We start from the raw sequence: 14,976 nt of genomic DNA, 5'->3' as shown, positions 1-14,976 counted from the left end.
TGAGTTTGGAAGTATTCCCTCCTTTATTTTTTGTAATAATTTGAGTAAGATTTATATCAATTCTTATTTAAATGTTTTTTAGAAATCGGCAGTGAAGCCAGTAGGTCTCAGAAATTTCTTTATTGAAAGATGGTTTATTACAGCTTTGAATTTGTTATTGGTTACTGGTTTTTTCAGGTTTTTAATTTTTTTCCTGGTTCAATCTTGGTAGATGGTGTGTGTCTAAGAATTTGTTTATTTCTTCCAGAGTTTCCAATTTATTGGCATATAATTGCTCATAGTAGCCACCAATGAGCCTTTGAATTTCTGCACTATCAGTTGTAATGTGTGCCTTTTCATTTCAGGATTTATTTATTTGGATATTCAATCTTTCTTTCTTAGTCTGGCTTAAGGTTTGTCAATTTTGTTTAAATTTTCAAAAAAACATCTTTTGATTTTATTGATTTTTTATTTCAATTTTATTTATTTCTGCTCTAATCTTTATCACTTTTTTCCTACTAAGTTTGCTCTTGCTTTTCTATTTCTAAAGATGAGTTGTTGGATTGTTTATTTGAAGTTTTTCTGTTTTTTCGATGTAGGTACTTGTAACTATAAACTTCCCTCTGAATACTGCTTTTGCTTTATCCCATAGGTTTTGATATTTTTTTCATTATCATTTATTTCAATAAATTTTTAATCGGCTTCTTAATTTCTTTATTGACCTACTGCTAATTTAAAAGCATATGGTTTAATTTCCTTGCATTTGTATCGTTTCCTAAATATTTATTGTTACTAATTTTTAGTTTCATTTCATCATGGTCAAGGATGATGCTGCATATTATTTCAATTTTGTAGAGTAGTTTAATACTTGTTTGGTAACCTAACATATGGTCTATCCTTGAGAATGGTCCATGCACTGAGAAAAATACTGTGTATTTGTATCTCTTGGATGAACTCTCCTGTAAATATTTGTTAGATCCATTTGGTCTATAGTGCAGATTAAGTCTGATGTTCTTTTGTTTATTTTCTGTTTGGAAGATTGCCCACTGCTGAAAATGGGGTGTTAAAGCCTTCAGCTATTATTGTATTTGGGCCTATCTCTCTCTTTAGCACTAATAATATTTACTTCCTGTATTTGTGTGGTCCCATGTTGGGTGCATATATATTTAAAATTGTAATATCTTCTTCCTGAATTGACACCTTTATCATTATATAGTGACCTTCATTGTCTCTTCTTATAGTTTTTGTCTTGAATTCTGTGTTGTCTGTGCTTTTTTGATTTCCATTGGCATGGAATATCTTTTTTTCATTTGTTTATTTTTAATGTATGTGTGTCTTTATGGGTGAAGTGTGTTTTTTGTAGACAACAGATCAATGGATCTCATTTTTTCATCCATTTAGCCAGTCTATGTCTTTTGATTGGAGAATTTAGTTCATTTACATTTAATGTTATTACCGATAAGAACTTACTCCTGCCATTTTATTTTCTGTTTCTTTTGTGGTCTCTTTCTTTTTTTCATTTCTATCTTCTCTAGTGAAAATGATTTTCTTGGTGAGATGATTTAGTTTCTTGCTTTTTATGTGTTACATATCCATTGTATGTTTTTTGGGTTGAGGTTACCATGAGGCTTACAAATACTATCCTATAACCCATTATTTTAACCAGATAAAAACTGTTCACTATTTGCATAAACAAGCAAGAATCAAAAAGAAAACTTATGAAGAGTCTTCTTAACTGTTTCCAACTTTTTAACTTTTTATTGTTTCTATTTATATCTTTCATACTATGTCTTGAAAAATTATTGTAGTTACTATTTTTAATTGATTCATTGTTTATTGTTTATTCTTTATAATTAGGATAAACATAGTTTATACCCCACAGTTACAATGTTATAATATTCTGTGTTTTTATGTATACTTACTATCACAGATAAGGTTTTTTAACCTTTATGTGATTATTTATTCTTCATTAACGTTCATTTCTTTCTGATTGAAGTACTCACTTTAGGACTTTTTTTGTGGAATGGGTTTTGGTCTGGTATTTATGAAATCCCTCAGATTTTGTTTGTCTGGAAACGTCTTTATTTCTTATTCATGTTTGAAGGATATTTTTGTTGGATATACTATTCAGGTGTTAAAGTATTTTTTCTTTAGCACCTTGAATATGTCATGCCACTCTGTCCTGGCCTGTAAGGTTTTCTCTGAAAAGTCTGCTGCCACATGTATTGGAGCTCCATTTCATATTATGAGCTTATATTATTTCGCTGCTTTTAGGATTTTTTTTTAACGTTGATCTTTGGGAGTCTTATTATTAAATACTTTGAGTTACTTTTGTTGGGGTTAAATCTGCTTGGTGTTTTATAATCTTCTTGTACTTGGATATTGATATATTTCTCTAGCTTTGGGAAGTTCTCTGTCATTATCCATTTGAATAAACTTACTATCCCTATATTTTTATTTACCTCCTCTTTAAAGCCACTTAAGTCTCGGATTTGCTTTTTCTAGTATATTTTGTAGATATTGTAGGTGTGTTTTATTGTTTTTTTTCTTTTGTCTCCTCTGACTGTATATTTTCAAATAGCCTGTCTTAGAGTTCACACATTCTTTCTTCTGCTTGATCTATTCTGCTATTACAGGACTCTGATGGATTATTCAGTATGGCAATTGCATTTTCAGCTCCAGAATTTCTGCTTGATTCCTTTTAATTATTTCAATATATTTGATAATTTTGTCTGATAGAATTCTGAATTCCTTCTCTGTGTTATCTCAAATTTCTTTATTTCCTTAACACAGCTATTTTGAATTCTTTGTATGAAAGGTCACATATTTGTTGCTTCAGAATTGTTCTCTTATACCTTATTTAGTGACCTATATGTTGAGACCATGTTTTCCTGAATGGTGTTGAGGGTAACAGATGTTCTTTGATGTCTGGCCATTGAAGAGTTAGGTATTTATTGTAGTCTTCACTGTCTAAGCTTATTTGTAGTTATTTTTGTTGGGAATGCTTTACGTGATGTGATCTAAGCTGTTTACGATTTAGGGGGAGCCCAAAGCCCAGTAACACTGTGGTTTTGCAGACTCATAGAGGTACCATATTAATGATCTTGAATAAGGTCTGGGAGCATTTTCTGGATTACCAGGCAGAGTCCCTTGTTTCTTCTCTCAAACATAAAGAGCCCCCCCTCCCCCTCATTCTCTATCTCTCTCTCTCTTTGTTCTGAGCCACTTAAAGTTGTAGGTGGAGTGACATAAACACCTCTGTAGCCATCACCACTATGACTGCACTGGGTCAGAGATGAAGCCAACATAGCTCTGTGTCTCACCCAAGGCCTGCTGTAACCACTCCCTGGTACTGCCTATGTTCACTCAAGGTCCCGGGGCTCTACAATCAGCAAGTACCAAAGCCAGCCAGGCTGATGTTTTTCCCTTCAGGGCAATGAGGTCCCACAGGACATGGGTGGGCCCTGAAATACCATCAGGACTCAGGGTCTAGGATAGAAAAACTTAAGAGTCTCCCTGGTTTTCTATTGTGTTGGGACTGAGCTGGCACTCAAACTGCAACATGCAGTTCTTCCGATTCTTCTCTCCCCTTTCTACCGACAAAGGAACCTCACTTCATAGCCAACACCCACTCTGGCCACAGGGATTAGTACCAGACTACCACCAATGTCCTCTTAAGGCCCAAGGTCTCCGAAGTCAGTTTGTGGTGAATCCTTCCTGGTCTCATACTCACCCTTCAGGGTAGTGGGCACCTCTTTGGTCCAGGGCAGGTCACGAAATGCCATCCAAGAGTCAAGTCCTGGAACCAGGAACCCCAAAGCCACCTTTGTACTCTACCCCCCATGGTGGTATTGGTAACTTAGGTGCAAGGCAAAATTCCCTTTTACTTTTCCTTCTGCTTCTCTCAATCAGAAGGAGTTTTGCCCCATAACCACCACAGCTGGTAACCTGAAGTCAGAAAGTCTCAGAGGCTCACCAAGGCCCTTGATGTAGTACCTGGGAATTACCTGGGTCTCCTCACATAGCAGGTGATAAATGCTGGCAGGTCTGGGTCTTTTCCTTCAAGGCAATGGCATCCCTTCTGGCCCAGAGTGTGTCTAGAAATGTTATCTGGGAGATAGGGCCTGGAATGGGGGCCTCACAACTCCAACTGTTGCCCTGTCTTGCTGTGGCTGAGCTGTTATCTAGATGTATAAAAAAGTCCTCTCCACTTTTCCCTCTCCTCTCCCTAAGCAGAAGACAGGGGTCTCTTTTGGAGCCTTTTGTTGTGCAGCTTGAGTCTAGGGAATGGGTGATGCCAGCAATCCCTTGGCTGCCACAGCTGTTGTCTCAGTATGTCGTGTCCCCCGACCCTCAGTCCATTGTCTACGGGCCTAGTACAGCCCTAGAATTCAACTATATGTTGCAGTCCTTATGGCCTCCACTGCATTTCAGGTTTACTTCGAGGCTGAGATTATTTTGACCCTTCGTGGCAAGGTTTGAGCACTCAAATCTGGACCACTTGTATCAGCAATTGCTCTCTGACTAGAGATGGTTTAAATGCTCCCTTTGTGGGCAAGCACCTGTTGAGTTTGGTCTGGTTTATGTTTCCGCTTTAACAGGACAACATTGAATTCAGAGCCTCACAATTGCTGTGTTCTACTTTGCCTAGCAACCAGAGATGATCCCTGCAACATGCTGCTGTTGCTGGGAGTGGGAAAGAGGTGGCATCGACGGTTCAAGAGTGATTTTTCTATCTCTTCAGTGCCTCTCTCAACAATATGAAGTTCAAACCAGGTACTGAGGTAGTGGGAGTGCTCATCTAGTTTTTGGCTTTTAGTAAGTTGTTTTTTCTCCATAGATAGTCACTAATTTGGTGTGCTTGGTGGGAGGCTAATTAGTGGAACTTTCTATTCTGCCATCTTGCTCTGCATCTAGCCCCTACTTTTGGATTAGATGTCTGGTATGTGAGATAAAAATACCTAAATGACCCTAAGATCTTGTCTGAGTTACTGGACAGATGAACATAATGTCAACAATGTTAGGAAAGAAATACGAGTTTCAGGTTTCAACATGTTAAATTTGCTCTTTAATTCAGAGGTTGAGTAAGTATTTGATTATGTATTAGAAGTTTAGGAAGCATTCTGGAGTACTTCTTTAATAAAAAGATACTCCTTTGATTGTTCTTCAATAAGCCTGTTCTTTAACCAGGTACTGTGTTTGTAGTACAAGTCAGTGTTACATTCAAAGTTTAAATATGTATGATATTTTATTCTGGATAAAATAATGCAAATTTAATTTATCATATGAAAGTGTGCTTCTCACTTAAAGATAGTTTTTTTTTAATTATAATTGAAGTTCTGAGATACATGTTCAGAACATGCAGGTTTGTTACATAAGTATACACGTGCCATGGTGGTTTGCTGCACCCATCAACCTGTCATCTACATTAGGTATTTCTCCTAATGTTATCCCTCACCTAGCCTCCCACCCCACAATAGGCTCCGTTGTGTGAAGCTCCCCTCCCTGTGTCCATGTGTTCTCATTGTTCAACTCCCACTTATGAATGAGAACACGTGGTGTTTGGTTTTCTGTTCTTGTGTTAGTTTGCTGAGGATGATGGTGTCTACCTTCAGACATGTCGCTGCAAAAGACATGATCTCATTCCTTTTTATGGCTGCCTATTATTCCATGGGTTATATGTAGCACATTTTCTTTATCCAGTCTGTCATTGATGGGCATTTGGGTTTGTTCCAAGTCTTTGCTATTGTGAACAGTGCTGCAATAAACATACGTGTGCATGTGTCTTTATAGTAGAATGGTTTATAATCCTTTGGGTATATACCCATTAATGGGATTGCTGAGTCAGATGGTATTTCTGATTTTAGATCCTTGAGGAATTGCCACACTGTTTTCCACAATAGTTGAATTAATTTACACTCCCACCAACATTGTACAAGTGTTCCTGTTTCTTCATGTTCTCTCCAGCATCTGTTGTTTCCTGACTTTTGAATAATCGCCATTCTAACTGGTGTGAGATGGTATCTCATTGTGGTTTTGATTTGCATTTCTCTAATGACCAGTGATGATGAGCTTTTTTTCATATATTTTTTGGCCGCATACATGCCTTCTTTTGAGGAGTGTTTGTTCATATCTTTTGCCCACTTTTTGATGGGATTGTTTGCTTTTTTCTTGTAAATTTGTTTAACTTCCTGGTAGATTCTGGATATTAGCCTTTTGTCAGATGGATAGATTGAAAAAGTTTTCTCCCATTCTGTAGGTTGCCTGCTCACACTGATGATAGTTTCTTTTGGTGTGCAGAAGCTTTTAGTTTAATTAGCTCCCATTTGTCAATCTTGGCTTTTGTTGACATTGCTTTTGGTGTTTTAGTCATGAAGTCTTTGCCCATGTCTGTGTCCTGAATAGTATTGCCTAGGTTTTCTTTTAGGGTTTTTATGGTTTTAGGTCAAAGATGTAAGTCTTTAATCCATCTTGAATTAATTTTTTATAAGGTGTAAGGAAGTGGTCCAGTTTCAGTTTTCTGCATATGGCTAGCCAGTTTTTTCAACATTGTTTATTAAATAGGGAATCCTTTCCCCATTGCTTGTTTTTGTCAGGTTTGTCAATGATCAAATGGCTGTAAATGTGTGGTGTTATTTCTGAGGCTTTGTTCTATACCATTGGTCTATATGTCTGTTTTGGTACTGGTATCATGCTGTTTTGGTTACTGTAGCCTTATAGTATAGTCTGAAGTCAGGTAGCATGATGACTTCAGCTTTGTTCTTTTTGATTAAGATTGTCTCGGTTATACAGGCTCTTTTTTGGTTCCATATAAAATTTAAAGTAGTTTTTTTCTAATTCTGTGGACAAAGTCAGTGGTAGCTTGATAGGGATAGCATTGAATATATAAATTACTTTGAGCAGTGTGGTCATTTTCATGATATTGATTCTTCCTATCCATGAGCATGGAATGTTTTACATTTGTTTGTGTCCTCTTTTATTTCCTTGAGCTGTGGTTTGTAGTTCTCCTTGAAGAGATCCTTCACATCCCTTGTAAGTTGTATTCCTAGGTATTTTATTTTCTGTGTAGCAATTCTGAATGGGAGTTCACTCATGACTTGGCTCTCTGTTTGCCCATCATTTGTGTATAGAAATGCTTGTGATTTTTGCACATTAATTTTGTGTCCTGAGACTTTGCTGAAATTGCTTATCAGCTTAAGGAGATTTTGAGATGAGACGATGGGTTTTTTTTAAATATACAATCATATCATCTGCAAACAGAGACAATTTGACTGCCTTTTTCCTATTTGAATATGCTGTCTTTCTTTCTTTTGCCTGATTGCCCTGGCCAGAACTTCTAATACTATGTTGAATAAGAGTGGTGAGAGAGGGCATTGTTGTCCTGTACTGGTTTTCAAAGGGAATGCTTCCAGCTTTGACCTATTCGGTATGATACTGGCTTTTGGTTTGTCATAAATAGCTCTTAATATTTTGAGATATGTTCCATCAATACCTAGTTTATTGAGTGTTTTTAGCATGAAGGGGTGTTGAATTTTTATTGAAGGCCTTTTCTGCATCTACTGAGATAATCATGTGGTTTTTGTCATTGGTTCGTTTTATGAGATGGATTACGTTTATTGATAAGCATATGTTGAACAAGCCTTGCATCCCAGGGATGAAGTTTCTTGATCGTGGTGGATAACCTTTTTATTGTGCTGCTGAATTCGGTTTGCCAGTATTTTATTGAGGATTTTTCATCGACATTTATCAGGGATATTGGTCTGAAATTTTTGTTGTTGTTGTGTCTCTGCCAGGTTTTGGTATCAGGATGATGCTGACCTCATAAAATGAGTTAGGGAGGAGTTGCTCTTTATCTATTGTTTGGAATATTTTCGGGAGAAATGGTACCACCTTCTCTTTGTACCTCTGGTGGCATTCAGCTGTGAATACATCTGGTCCTGGGATTCTTTTGGTTGGTAGGCTATTAATTACTGCCTCAGTTTCAGAACTTGATATTGGTCTCTTCAGGGATTTGACTTCTTCCTGGCTTAGTCTTGGAAGGGTGTATGTGTCCAGGAATTTATCAATTTCTTCCAGATTTTCTTGTTTCTTTGTTTAGAGCTCTTTATAGTATTCTCTGATGATAGTTTGTATTTCTGTGGGATCCGTGGTGATATCCCTGTTATCATTTTTTATCGTGTCTATTTGATTCTTCTCTTTTTTCTTCTTTATTAATCTAGCTAGCGGTCTATGTATTTTGTTAATCTTCTCAAAAAAACAGCTTCTGGATTCATTGATTTTTTCAAAGGGATTTTTGTGTCTCTATCTCCTTCAGTTCTACTCTGATCTTAGTTATTTCTTGTCTTCTGCTAGCTTTTGAATTTGTTTGCTATTGCTTCTCTAGTTCATTTAATTGTGATATTAGGGTGTTGATTTTAGATCACTCCCGCTTTCTCCTATGGGCTATAAATTGCAGTGTCCCAGAGAATTTTGTACATTGTGTTTTTGTTCTCATTGATTTCACATAACTTATTTATTTCTGCTTTAATTTTGTTATTTACCCAGCAGACATTCAGAAGCAATTTGTTCAGTTTCCATGTAGTTTTTGTTTTTCAGTGAGTTTCTAAATCCTGAGTCCTAATTTGTGATTGCACTGTGGTCTGAGAGACTTTTGTTATAATTTTTGTTCTTTCGAATTTGCTGAGGAGTGTTTTACTTCCCATTATGTAGTCAATTTTAGAATTAGTGTGATGTGGTGCTGAGATGAATGTCTATTCTGTTGATTTGGGGTGGTTAATTTTGTAGATGTTTATTAGGTCTGCTTAGTCCAGAGCTGAGTTCAAGTCCTGAATATCCTTATTAACTTTCTGTCTTGTTAATCTGTCTAATATTAACAGTGGGGTGTTAAAGTCTCCTACTATTATTGTGTGGGAGTCTAAGTCTCTTTGTAGGTCTCTAAGAACTTGCTTTATGAATCTAGGTGCTCCTCTGTTGGGTGCATAGATATTTAGGATAGTTAACTCTTCTTGTTGCATTGATCCCTTTACCATTATGTAATGCCCTTCTTTTCTTTTTTGATCTTTGTTGGTTTAAAATCCGTTCTATCAGAGTTTTATCAGAGTTTAGGATTGCAATGCCTGCTTTTTTTTTTTTTTTTAGCTTTCCATTTGCTTGGTAAATGTTCCTCCATCACTTTATGTTGAGCCTATGTGTGCCTTTGCATGTGAGATGGGTCTTCTGAATTCAACACACCGATGGATCTTGACTCTATCCAGTTTTCCAGTCTGTGCCTTTTAATTGTGGCATTTAGATCATTTACATTTAAGTTTATTTTGCCCATTAGTTGATTCAGTTTCTTCATAGTGTCGATGGTCTTTACAATTTGGTATGGTTGTTCAGTGTCTGGTACCCATTTTTTCTTTCTATATTTAGTTCCATATTGACCCCTACTCTCTTCTAGCTGGTAGGGTTTCTGCAGAGAAATCCGCTGTTAGTCTGATGGGCTTCCCTTTGTTGGTAACCCAACCTTTCTCTCTGACTGCCCTTAACATTTTTTCCTTCATTTCAACCTTGGTGAATCTGACCATTATGTGTCTTGGGGTTGCTCTTCTTGACGAGTATCTTTGTGGTGTTCTCTGCATTTGCTGAATTTGAATGTTGGCCTGTCTTGCTAGTTTGGGGAAGTTCTCCTGGGTAATATTCTGAAGAGTGTTTTCCAACTTGATTCCGTTCTCCCTGTCACTTTCAGGTACACCAATCAAACATAAGTTTGGTCTTTTCACATAGTCCCATATTTCTTTGAGGCTTTTTTCTTTCCTTTCATTATTTTTTTCTAATCTTGTCTTTATGCTTTATTTCATTAAGTTGATCTTTAATCTGTAATATTCTTTCTTCTGCTTGATTGATTTGGCGCTGATACTTGTGTGTGCTTCACAAAGTTCTTGTGCTGAGTTTTTCAGCTCCTTCAGGTCATTTATGTTCCTTTCAAAGCTGGTTATTTTAGTTAGCAATTCCTCTAACCTTTTTTCAAGGTTCTTAGTTTCCTTGCATTGGGTTAGTATATGCTCCTTTAGCTCGGAGTAGTTTGTTATTACCCACGTTCTGAAGCCTACTTCTGTCAATCCGTCAAACTCATTCTCCATCCAGTTTTGTTCCCTTGCTGACAAGGAGTTGTGACCCTTTGGAAAAGAGGCATTCTGGTTTTTGGAATTTTCAGCCTTTTTGGGGTAGTTTTTCTTCATTCATGGATTTATCTACCTTTGGTCTTTGATGTTGCTGACCTCAGGATGGGGTTTTTGTGTGAAGGTCCTTTTCGTTGACATTGATGATATTGCTTTCCGTTTGTTAGTTTTCCTTCTAAAAGCCAGGCCCGTCTGCTGCAGGTCTGCTGGATTTGCTTGAGGTCCACTCCAGACCCTGTTTGCGTGGGTATCACCAGCGGAGGCTGCAGAACAGCAACGATTGCTGCCTGCTTCTTCCTCTGGAAACTTTGTCCCAGAGGGGCACTTGCCAGATGCCAGCTGGAGCTCTCCTTTCTAAGTTATTTGTCGACCCCTGCTATGGGGTGTCTTACAGTCTGGGGGCACGGGATCAGGGACCCACTTGAGGAGGAAGTCTGTCCCTTAGCAGAGGTCAAGCACTGTGCTGGGAGATCTGCTGCTTTCTTCAGAGCCAGCAGGCAGGAACGTTTACATCTGCCGAAGTTGCACCCATGGCCGCCCCTTCCCCCAGCAGCTCTTTCCCAGGGAGTTGGGAGTTTTATCTATAAACCCATGACTGCGGCTGCTGCTTTTCTTTCACAGATGCCTTTCCAAGAGAGGAGGAATCTAGAGAGGCAGTCTGGCTACGTGTCTTTGCTGAGCTGTGGTGGGATCCCCACAGTTCAAACTTCCCAGTGGCTTTGTTTACAGTGTGAGGGGAAAACCTCCTGCTCAAGCCTTAGTAATGGCAGTCATCCCTCCCCCTGCCTAGCTCAAGCATCCCAGGTCTACTTCAGACAGCTGTGCTGGCAGCGAGAATTTCAAGCCAGGAGATCTTAGCTTGCTGGGCTACGTGGGGGTGGGATCCACTGAGCTAGACCACTTGGCTTTCTGGCTTTACCCCCTTTTCAGGGGAGTGAATGGTTCTGTCTTGCTGGCATTCCAGGTGCCACTGTGGTATGAAAAAAACAAACAAACAAAAAACTTGCAGCTAGCTCGGTGTCTGCCTTATCAGCTGCCCAGTTTTGTGCTTGAAACCCAGGGCCCTGATGGTGTAGGCACCTGAGGGAATCTCATGGTCTGCAGGTTGTGAAGACCATGGGAAAAGTGTAGTATCTGGGCTGGAATGTGCCATGCCTCACAGCATAGTCCCTCATGGCTTCTCTTGGCTAGGGAAGGGAGTTCCTCAACCCCTTGCACTTCTCAGGTGAGGTGATGTCCCACCTTGCTTTGGCTTGTCCCCATGGGGTGCACCCACTGTCTAACCAGTCCCAATAAGATGAGTTGAGTACCTCAGCTGGAAAAGTAGAAATCACCTATATTCTGCGTTGATCTTGTGGGGAGCTGCAGACCAGAGCTCTTTCTATTTGGCCATCTTCAAAGATATGTTAACTAGAACTCAAAACAAATTTGTACAAACATTATATCTGATTACTGAAAATATCTATCCTAGAACATGAATTGTATCACTTTTGTATAGTTTTTTTGTTCTACCATTCATGGCATAGATTCTCAATTACTACAGAATTTCAACTTAAGCGCAACTATAATTATTAATTTTTACCACTACATGAGGTGTTTTTTAAAAATATTTTATGTATTGCCATTTCTTTATGATTTTAGCTATTATTCTCTAAATTCTTTCACAAATACTCACATGTTTGTGCACTACAGTCGTAGGTATTTAGACAATTTATCATTTAATTATGTCATGTCCAGCATCATTGTTTTCTGAAGCAGAGCAGTTTCAGAAAAATCTGCAAACTTTTCAAAATAAATAAATAAAAATTCTCAATATATATTAGCTTCAGGTAGTCTCACAACACAAGTTGAGCTCAATGATTGTAACCCCAAAAAGTACAATTAATACATTCTTTCTTAAGATTCTATTATTTTCCACTGAAATTATTTTTTTTAATTGTGGTAAGATTACTGGACATGAGATATACTGTCTTAACAAATGTTTAAGCCTACAGCACAGCATTGTTAACTATAAGAAGAATAATGTACAGCAAAGATTGAACTACAACTCCTTATTTCTCTATCCCTTTAGCTCCTGATGACCAATTGTTTCTATGCATTGGACTATTTTAGATACATTATATGGGTGGAATAATGCCTATTTTTCTTGCTGTGATTGGCTTATTTCACTTAGGATAATGAACTCAAAGTTCATCCCTGTAGTAGGATTTTCTTCTTTTTTAGTTCTGAATATTATATATATAGATATATGTAATATTGTGTGTGTGTATATATATATATATGTATATATATAATTTTCTTTATCCATTTATCTGTCAGTGGACACTTAGGTTTTTTTCCATATCTTGGCTAGTGTGAATAGTGCTGCAGGATCATGGAAGTACAGATATTAATATGATATTCTGATTTCAATTTATTTGGATAAAAACTTATAATTGAGATTGCTTTATCGTATGATAGTCCTATTTTAATCTTTTTAGAAACTCTTTCTCATAGCAGCCACACCATTTTACATTCTCATCAACAATGTAAAATGCTTCCAATTTCTGCAAGTCCTTGCCGAAACTTGATTACTTTCATGTTTTTTTGCCATAGCCATCTTAACAAGTGTGAGGTAATATTTCATTGTGATTTTGATTGTATTTCCCTGATTATCAGTGATGTTGAGCATTATTTTACTTACCTGTTGGCTATTTGTATGTCTTCTTTGGAGAAATGTCTACTCGAGTCCTTTGCCTATTTTTATTTTTTTCTGCTTTTGAATCATAGGTGTTCCTTATATATTTTGGATATTAATCTCTTATCAGGTATATGGTGTGTAAATATATTTTTCTAGTTCAGTAGCTTGCCTTTTTACTCTGATTTTCTTCTTTGCTGTGTAGAAGCTTTTTTGTTTGATGTAGTCTTTCTTGCCTATTTCTGCTTATGTTGCCAGTGCTTTTGATTGCCAAGACAAATGTCATGAAGTTTTTCCTCTAAGTATTCTTCTCGGAGTTTTACTGTTTCAAAAATCTTTCATTTAAGTCTTTGATAAATTGAGTTGATGTTTGTAAATGGTGTGAGATAAGGTCCAATTTTATTCTTTTGCAGGTGGTAGCCAGTTTTCCCAACTGGGCTTGTTTAAGAGATTATTCTTTTCCCATGGTGTGTTATTGGCACCCTTGTCAAAAATTAATTTACCGTATATAAGTAGGTTTATTTGTGGGCTGTCTATTCTTTCTTATTAGTCTATCTTTATGCCAGTACCATATTGTTTTATGTACTATAGCTTTGTATTCTATTTTGAAATCAGAAAACGTGAACCTCCAGCTTTGTTTTTATTTCTTAATATTGCTTGGGCTATTTTGGAGTTTTGCTTTTGTTTCCATTTGAAATTTAGAATTATGTATATATATATATATACACACACACACACACACACACATATATATATAATTGTATTTTGATAGAGATAGCACTGACTCTGTAGACAACCTTTTAACTTTTTAACAATATTAAGTAATACAGTTCATAATGCCGGGTTGTCTTTTATTCATTTGTGTTTTTTTTTTTTTATTCAACAGTGTTTTGTAGCTTTCAGAGTACAAGTCTTTCACTGCCTTTCTCGAGTTTATTTCTAAGTATTTTATTCTTTTTCATGCTATTATAAATGCGATCTTTTTTCTTAATTCTGTTTTTGGATAGTTCAGTGTTAGTGTATTAAAATGAAACTGATTTCTGTATTTGATTTTGTATAGTGCAACTTTATTTGTTTATTAGTTCCAACAGTTTATTGGCAGTGTCTTTAGGGTTTCTTACATACAAAGCTATGTTATCTGCAAACAGAGGAGATAATTTTTTCCTTTTTGATTTAGATGTCTTTTTTTTTCCATATTTAATTTCTCTGGCTAGGACTTCAAGTACTATGTTGAATAGAGTGGTGAGAGTGGGCATCCTAGTTTTGTTCTTGATCTTAGGGAAAAACTTTGTTTTTTAATATTCCAAGTAATATTATTTGTGGGTTTGTCATATATGACTTTTATTATGTTGAAGTATATTCCTTATATTTCTACTTTGCCTCATATTTCTGTCATGAAAGAGTGTTAACATTTTGTTAAATATATTTTCTGCATCTATTGAGAGGATCATGTGATTTTTATCCTTCACTCTGTTAATGTGGTCTAACATATTGATTGATTTTTGTATGTTGAACAATCCTTGCATTCTAGGGATAAATCCCACTTGGTCATGGTGCATGTTCCTTTTCATCTGTATTGAATTTGGTTGGCTAGTATTTTGATCAGGATTTTTGCATTTGTGTTTATCTGAAATGTTGTCCTACAGTTTTCATTCTTGTAGTGTCACTGGCTTTACTACCAGGGTTATATGAACATTATAAAATAAGTTTGGAAGTGTGTCCTCCTCTTTGATGTTGGAAAAATTTGAGAATGATTACTTTTGATTCTTCTTAAAATGTGGTAGCATTCAGCTATGAGTACGTCTGGTCCTGGCTCCTTTGTTGGGAAGTTTGGCTTACTGATTCAATCTACTTAATAGTTACTGGTTTCTTCAGATTTTCTAATTCTTCATGATTCAGTTTTTGTTGATTGTATGTTTCTAGGAACTTATTACTGTCTCCTATGTTGTCCAATTTGTTGGCATATGGTTGCTCTTAGTAGTTGGATCCCTTTTTATTTCTGTTTTCTTTATTTAACTCTCCTCTCATTAACTTAATGTTTGCCATTTTCATTAATTTTTCAAAAAAACAACTCAGTGTCACCAATTTTTTCTATTGTTTATCTATTTTAAAAATTTATTTCAACTCTAATTATTATATTTCTATTATTCAACTAAATTT

General features: G+C 36.5%; 1 long non-coding RNA gene across 2 annotated transcripts in view; it reads left to right on the top strand.

Moving 5' to 3' along the window:
* The first annotated feature begins 4,690 nt into the window (after positions 1-4,690).
* The window catches only part of LOC109026181 (uncharacterized), an 81,650-nt gene continuing 71,364 nt past the window's right edge, over positions 4,691-14,976 (top strand). For both annotated transcript variants that reach the window (XR_008678093.2, XR_008678094.2), the window contains exon 1: positions 4,691-4,755. This is a non-coding gene — a long non-coding RNA (uncharacterized lncRNA). The remainder of the gene's footprint in view (positions 4,756-14,976) is intronic.

The sequence above is a fragment of the Gorilla gorilla genome, chromosome 2, assembly GCF_029281585.2.
Source record: "Gorilla gorilla gorilla isolate KB3781 chromosome 2, NHGRI_mGorGor1-v2.1_pri, whole genome shotgun sequence".
NCBI lineage: Eukaryota > Metazoa > Chordata > Mammalia > Primates > Hominidae > Gorilla > Gorilla gorilla.
This window is presented reverse-complemented; position numbering and strand designations above follow the sequence as displayed.